Here is a 7,500-nt window from a genome sequence, read left to right on the forward strand (position 1 = left end):
AGGGCCATCGCAATGCTTTGTTTTAATTAGACAGTCGGATTCCCCCAGTCCGTGCCAGTTCTGAGTTGATCGTTGAATGGCGGCCGAAGAGAATCCGCGCACCCGCGCGCCCCCGGAGGAGCACGCTAAGGCGGACGCGGCCTCGCAGCAAGGAAGATCCGTGGGAGGCCAAGGCACGGGACCGAGCTCGGATCCTGCACGCAGGTTGAAGCACCGGGGCGCGAACGCCGCGCAGGCGCGCGCATCCTGCACCGCCGGCCAGCACGAGGCCAACCAACGGCGAGAGCAGACCACGCCCGCGCTAAACGCCCGCACGTACCGGCACCCCTACGGCACTCACCTCGCCCAGGCCCGGCACGTTAGCGCTGACCCACTTCCCGACCAAGCCCGACACGCCCCGATCCTCAGAGCCAATCCTTATCCCGAAGTTACGGATCCAATTTGCCGACTTCCCTTACCTACATTATTCTATCGACTAGAGGCTCTTCACCTTGGAGACCTGCTGCGGATATGGGTACGAACCGGCGCGACACCTCCACGTGGCCCTCTCCCGGATTTTCAAGGTCCGAGGGGAAGATCGGGACACCGCCGCAACTGCGGTGCTCTTCGCGTTCCAAACCCTATCTCCCTGCTAGAGGATTCCAGGGAACTCGAACGCTCATGCAGAAAAGAAAACTCTTCCCCGATCTCCCGACGGCGTCTCCGGGTCCTTTTGGGTTACCCCGACGAGCATCTCTAAAAGAGGGGCCCGACTTGTATCGGTTCCGCTGCCGGGTTCCGGAATAGGAACCGGATTCCCTTTCGCCCAACGGGGGCCAGCACAAAGTGCATCATGCTATGACGGCCCCCATCAACATCGGATTTCTCCTAGGGCTTAGGATCGACTGACTCGTGTGCAACGGCTGTTCACACGAAACCCTTCTCCGCGTCAGCCCTCCAGGGCCTCGCTGGAGTATTTGCTACTACCACCAAGATCTGCACCGACGGCGGCTCCAGGCAGGCTCACGCCCAGACCCTTCTGCGCCCACCGCCGCGACCCTCCTACTCGTCAGGGCTTCGCGGCCGGCCGCAAGGACCGGCCATGACTGCCAGACTGACGGCCGAGTATAGGCACGACGCTTCAGCGCCATCCATTTTCAGGGCTAGTTGCTTCGGCAGGTGAGTTGTTACACACTCCTTAGCGGATTCCGACTTCCATGGCCACCGTCCTGCTGTCTTAAGCAACCAACGCCTTTCATGGTTTCCCATGAGCGTCGATTCGGGCGCCTTAACTCGGCGTTTGGTTCATCCCACAGCGCCAGTTCTGCTTACCAAAAGTGGCCCACTTGGCACTCCGATCCGAGTCGTTTGCTCGCGGCTTCAGCATATCAAGCAAGCCGGAGATCTCACCCATTTAAAGTTTGAGAATAGGTTGAGGTCGTTTCGGCCCCAAGGCCTCTAATCATTCGCTTTACCGGATGAGACTCGTACGAGCACCAGCTATCCTGAGGGAAACTTCGGAGGGAACCAGCTACTAGATGGTTCGATTAGTCTTTCGCCCCTATACCCAGCTCCGACGATCGATTTGCACGTCAGAATCGCTACGGACCTCCATCAGGGTTTCCCCTGACTTCGTCCTGGCCAGGCATAGTTCACCATCTTTCGGGTCCCAACGTGTACGCTCTAGGTGCGCCTCACCTCGCAATGAGGACGAGACGCCCCGGGAGTGCGGAGGCCGCCGCCCCGTGAAGGGCGGGGAAGCCCCATCCTCCCTCGGCCCGCGCAAGGCGAGACCTTCACTTTCATTACGCCTTTAGGTTTCGTACAGCCCAATGACTCGCGCACATGTTAGACTCCTTGGTCCGTGTTTCAAGACGGGTCGTGAAATTGTCCAAAGCTGAAGCGCCGCTGACGGGAGCGATTATTCCGCCCGAGAGCATCCCGAGCCAACAGCGGCGCGGGTCCGGGGCCGGGCCAGGTAGGTCCGTCATCCGGGAAGAACCGCGCGCGCTTGCCGGGAGCCCGAGCGCCCAAAGGGGCGAATCGACTCCTCCAGATATACCGCCGGGCAGCCAGCCAGGACACCGGGGCTCTGCCCAACAGACGCGAACCGAGGCCCGCGGAAGGACAGGCTGCGCACCCGGGCCGTAGGCCGGCACCCAGCGGGTCGCGACGTCCTACTAGGGGAGAAGTGCGGCCCACCGCACACCGGAACGGCCCCACCCCGCGGCGAGTGGAAAGGCAACCGGACACGACCCCGCCGCGGATTGCTCCGCGCGGGCGGCCGGCCCCATCTGCCGAGGGCGGAGGCCAGTGGCCGGATGGGCGTGAATCTCACCCGTTCGACCTTTCGGACTTCTCACGTTTACCCCAGAATGGTTTCACGTACTTTTGAACTCTCTCTTCAAAGTTCTTTTCAACTTTCCCTCACGGTACTTGTTCGCTATCGGTCTCGTGGTCATATTTAGTCTCAGATGGAGTTTACCACCCACTTGGAGCTGCACTCTCAAGCAACCCGACTCGAAGGAGAGGTCCCGCCGACGCTCGCACCGGCCGCTACGGGCCTGGCACCCTCTACGGGCCGTGGCCTCATTCAAGTTGGACTTGGGCTCGGCGCGAGGCGTCGGGGTAGTGGACCCTCCCAAACACCACATGCCACGACAGGCGGCAGCCTGCGGGGTTCGGTGCTGGACTCTTCCCTGTTCGCTCGCCGCTACTGGGGGAATCCTTGTTAGTTTCTTTTCCTCCGCTTAGTAATATGCTTAAATTCAGCGGGTAGTCTCGCCTGCTCTGAGGTCGTTGTACGAGGTGTCGCACGCCACACCGCCAGCCGGCTGTGCACGCTACCGAGTAAGTACCGGTATGCGAACCGCCAGGCGACGGGCGCGCATCGCACGTTTAAGGAGGCGCGGCCGGCCCCACAGGCGGCCGCGACGCTCCCATGTCTGCGAAGCGGGGCAAACGCCGCGCGCTTCAGTATACGTAGCCGACCCTCAGCCAGACGTGGCCCGGGAACGGAATCCATGGACCGCAATGTGCGTTCGAAACGTCGATGTTCATGTGTCCTGCAGTTCACATGTCGACGCGCAATTTGCTGCGTTCTTCATCGACCCACGAGCCGAGTGATCCACCGTCCTGGGTGATCTTTTCTTAGTTTCCACTGTCTCTTTCAAGACAGTTGCATAGGCGGGACGTAGGCGTGTGGCGGCCCCTGTTCCAGCGTTCTGTGTCCAACGGCCTCACGGCCGATGGGCGTCGTACGGCTCCACACCGGAGCGGACAGGCAGTCGGGCGAAAGTCATTCAAAACCGGCGCCAGGCGCCAGGTGCCGCAGGCCAGCCGCTCCAGCGCTTCAGCGCTCGTACCACACAACATTGGCGTTAGTTTTGAGAAGCACGCGTGGTTCCGCACGCGGCGCACGGCTACTGCGAGCCGTACAGGTAGCGTGTTGCGCGACACGACACGCACATCGAAAGACATGCAGTCTAGTCGGTAATGATCCTTCCGCAGGTTCACCTACGGAAACCTTGTTACGACTTTTACTTCCTCTAAATGATCAAGTTTGGTCATCTTTCCGGTAGCATCGGCAACGACAGAGTCAATGCCGCGTACCAGTCCGAAGACCTCACTAAATCATTCAATCGGTAGTAGCGACGGGCGGTGTGTACAAAGGGCAGGGACGTAATCAACGCGAGCTTATGACTCGCGCTTACTGGGAATTCCTCGTTCATGGGGAACAATTGCAAGCCCCAATCCCTAGCACGAAGGAGGTTCAGCGGGTTACCCCGACCTTTCGGCCTAGGAAGACACGCTGATTCCTTCAGTGTAGCGCGCGTGCGGCCCAGAACATCTAAGGGCATCACAGACCTGTTATTGCTCAATCTCGTGCGGCTAGAAGCCGCCTGTCCCTCTAAGAAGAAAAGTAATCGCTGACAGCACGAAGGATGTCACGCGACTAGTTAGCAGGCTAGAGTCTCGTTCGTTATCGGAATTAACCAGACAAATCGCTCCACCAACTAAGAACGGCCATGCACCACCACCCACCGAATCAAGAAAGAGCTATCAATCTGTCAATCCTTCCGGTGTCCGGGCCTGGTGAGGTTTCCCGTGTTGAGTCAAATTAAGCCGCAGGCTCCACTCCTGGTGGTGCCCTTCCGTCAATTCCTTTAAGTTTCAGCTTTGCAACCATACTTCCCCCGGAACCCAAAAGCTTTGGTTTCCCGGAGGCTGCCCGCCGAGTCATCGGAGGAACTGCGGCGGATCGCTGGCTGGCATCGTTTATGGTTAGAACTAGGGCGGTATCTGATCGCCTTCGAACCTCTAACTTTCGTTCTTGATTAATGAAAACATACTTGGCAAATGCTTTCGCTTCTGTTCGTCTTGCGACGATCCAAGAATTTCACCTCTAACGTCGCAATACGAATGCCCCCGCCTGTCCCTATTAATCATTACCTCGGGTTCCGAAAACCAACAAAATAGAACCGAGGTCCTATTCCATTATTCCATGCACACAGTATTCAGGCGGGCTTGCCTGCTTTAAGCACTCTAATTTGTTCAAAGTAAACGTGCCGGCCCACCGAGACACTCACTCAAGAGCACCCTGGTAGGATTGCAACGGGGTCCGCCTCGGGACGCACGAGCACGCACGAGGCGCGTCGCACGCCTTCAGCTCGCCCCACCGGCAGGACGTCCCACGATACATGCCAGTTAAACACCGACGGGCAGTGAACCAACAGCGTGGGACACAAATCCAACTACGAGCTTTTTAACCGCAACAACTTTAATATACGCTATTGGAGCTGGAATTACCGCGGCTGCTGGCACCAGACTTGCCCTCCAATAGATACTCGTTAAAGGATTTAAAGTGTACTCATTCCGATTACGGGGCCTCGGATGAGTCCCGTATCGTTATTTTTCGTCACTACCTCCCCGTGCCGGGAGTGGGTAATTTGCGCGCCTGCTGCCTTCCTTGGATGTGGTAGCCGTTTCTCAGGCTCCCTCTCCGGAATCGAACCCTGATTCCCCGTTACCCGTTACAACCATGGTAGGCGCAGAACCTACCATCGACAGTTGATAAGGCAGACATTTGAAAGATGCGTCGCCGGTACGAGGACCGTGCGATCAGCCCAAAGTTATTCAGAGTCACCAAGGCAAACGGACCGGACGAGCCGACCAATTGGTTTTGATCTAATAAAAGCGTCCCTTCCATCTCTGGTCGGGACTCTGTTTGCATGTATTAGCTCTAGAATTACCACAGTTATCCAAGTAACGTGGGTACGATCTAAGGAACCATAACTGATTTAATGAGCCATTCGCGGTTTCACCTTAATGCGGCTTGTACTGAGACATGCATGGCTTAATCTTTGAGACAAGCATATGACTACTGGCAGGATCAACCAGGGAGCTGCGTCAACTAGAGCTGAGCAGCCGGCCGCCCGGGAGTGTGTCCCGGGGGCCCGCGCGAACACGCAAGCGTCCGCTCAATTATTCTGCAAACAGGAGGAGGCTGAGCTCCCCTGCACCATACACCTCGAAACCCTCTCAGGTCCCGGCGGCGCGCAGCGCCGTCCTAAGTACTTGGTCGGGTTCGAGAGAGGCGCAATCGCCCGGAGTTTGGCGAGTAGACGCTTTAGGTGCGACCACCCGTGCTCCCAACTGAGCTTGCCGCTGCCGACAGAGGCCCGGGAGCGTGCTGTCGTGGCATTGCCGGCGGGAGACAACACGCGCCACCTACGGTGACCGGCAGCTCCAACGCCAGCGCCACAGAAGGACAAAAGCCCCACTTGGGTGCCGAAGCGAACTCTCCCAGCACAGCGCACGCGCCAACACGTCCGCACAGCTGCGATACAAACCACCTGCGAGAACCGCAGAGGCGACCGAGCAGCAGACGGCGTCGCGGCGCCGAGCGCCGGGCGGCGGCGCATCCTCAGCGCACACAGTCCTCAATCGGACCAGCACACTGCAGATGTCCACCGCGCTTCGCACCGGGCCCGCGAGGACCTACTTTGGCCGCACGGCGCCGCGTGCAGGGTGCGCCGGCGCGCAGCTGCGCCGCCTGCCGCCTCCGTCGGCCGGCGCGCCTGCCACTGGCCGCCCCCACCAGCCGGCTGTAGCGCGTGCGCCCACGCACCGCGCGGCCAGCACGCCGGGAGGCCCCCCCTCACCGGCCGGGGACGGTCCCACCCAGCCACCGCCGCGTATCGCTTCACACCCAGATGCCATTCACGTTCGTGGGCATGGTGGGTATCGCTGGAACAACCGGTTGGTAGCTCAACCGATCGTCGCCATCACTGATTCACCTCTAGCGAGAACAACCGCACCACAACGGTTTACCAGTTGTTCATTTGCGTAACGTCACCAGCAAACGTAGGCGTCCATCGCCATTTGCAAATTCAACGATTGTTGCATGCCTGTGTCAGGTGTCACGACACACTATGTCTGCCCACATACACGCAACAACATGTGCACGCTTCGCGAACACGTGGAAGGTGGCCCCCGTACGTATGCGATGTCCATTGCGCGAACGACTGTCAACCGGCCTCTGTCGCATGTCGCAGATGTGGAACGCAGTGCACCATGCTATCACGGTGTGTGAGAAGAGACGACTACGTCTGACAACACGCGCCACTACATCAACAGACGGCTCATGCTGATCGCCATCCAGGGCATACCACACTGCAATCCAGCTCTTATAGGGAGACGACACGTAGCTGAGTGCACAACATTTGGACCGCATGGTTCGCCGTTGTTGGCGCAGTCGTTGTACGGTCACATGTACCACGATGTATCATTCAGTACATGAGGACCAATGTGCAGTACAGTGTGTGATTTGGACGTACAACATCAGCGGACAGTTGACACAGGCCGTACCACAGCGTAGGCTACGTGCTTCGCCATGCGAATGCCAATGAACAACTGCAAATGCCAATGAACAACTGCAAAGGGCATTGAGCATGTACGTCCTGCTGCAATCCACATTACAGTGTATAGCTGCAAGGTGTTTAACATGAAGCGATACACTGGGGACCGGGCAGTGCGAGTAGCAAACTATATTGCGGGGGTTGCAGTTAGGCAACACTACACTAATTTAACGCGTCGTATGACAATTACAGAGCAGGTTAAGGCCCAACGTGTGTTGGGTTAAGGCCCAACGTGTGTTGGGTTAAGGCCCAACGTGTGTTGGGTTAAGGCCCAACGTGTGTTGGGTTAAGGCCCAACGTGTGTTGGGTTAAGGCCCAACGTGTGTTGGGTTAAGGCCCAACGTGTGTTGGGTTAAGGCCCAACGTGTGTTGGGTTAAGGCCCAACGTGTGTTGGGTTAAGGCCCAACGTGTGTTGGGTTAAGGCCCAACGTGTGTTGGGTTAAGGCCCAACGTGTGTTGGGTTACAGCGCAATATGGGTTACGTTAAGGGGCAATATAGGTTAGGTTAAGGTACGATATAGGTTAGGTTAAGGTACGATATAGGTTAGGTTAAGGTACGATATAGGTTAGGTTAAGGTACGATATAGGTTAGGTTAAGGT

The 7,500-nt window shown here is 58.0% G+C and overlaps 2 non-coding genes and 1 pseudogene across 2 annotated transcripts; all 3 read right to left on the reverse strand.

Annotated features, from left to right (window-relative positions):
- The window catches only part of LOC124607528, a 4,758-nt pseudogene extending 1,980 nt beyond the window's left edge, over positions 1 to 2,778 (reverse strand).
- A 188-nt stretch (positions 2,779 to 2,966) lies between these two features.
- On the reverse strand, positions 2,967 to 3,121 carry LOC124608213. The gene has a single exon (XR_006978902.1). It is a non-coding gene; the product is annotated as a 5.8S ribosomal RNA (ribosomal RNA).
- A 351-nt stretch (positions 3,122 to 3,472) lies between these two features.
- On the reverse strand, positions 3,473 to 5,382 carry LOC124608769. The gene has a single exon (XR_006979339.1). It is a non-coding gene; the product is annotated as a small subunit ribosomal RNA (ribosomal RNA).
- Positions 5,383 to 7,500: the final 2,118 nt, after the last annotated feature.

This window comes from Schistocerca americana, chromosome 3 (genome assembly GCF_021461395.2).
Source record: "Schistocerca americana isolate TAMUIC-IGC-003095 chromosome 3, iqSchAmer2.1, whole genome shotgun sequence".
In the NCBI taxonomy this organism is placed as follows: Eukaryota; Metazoa; Arthropoda; class Insecta; order Orthoptera; family Acrididae; genus Schistocerca; species Schistocerca americana.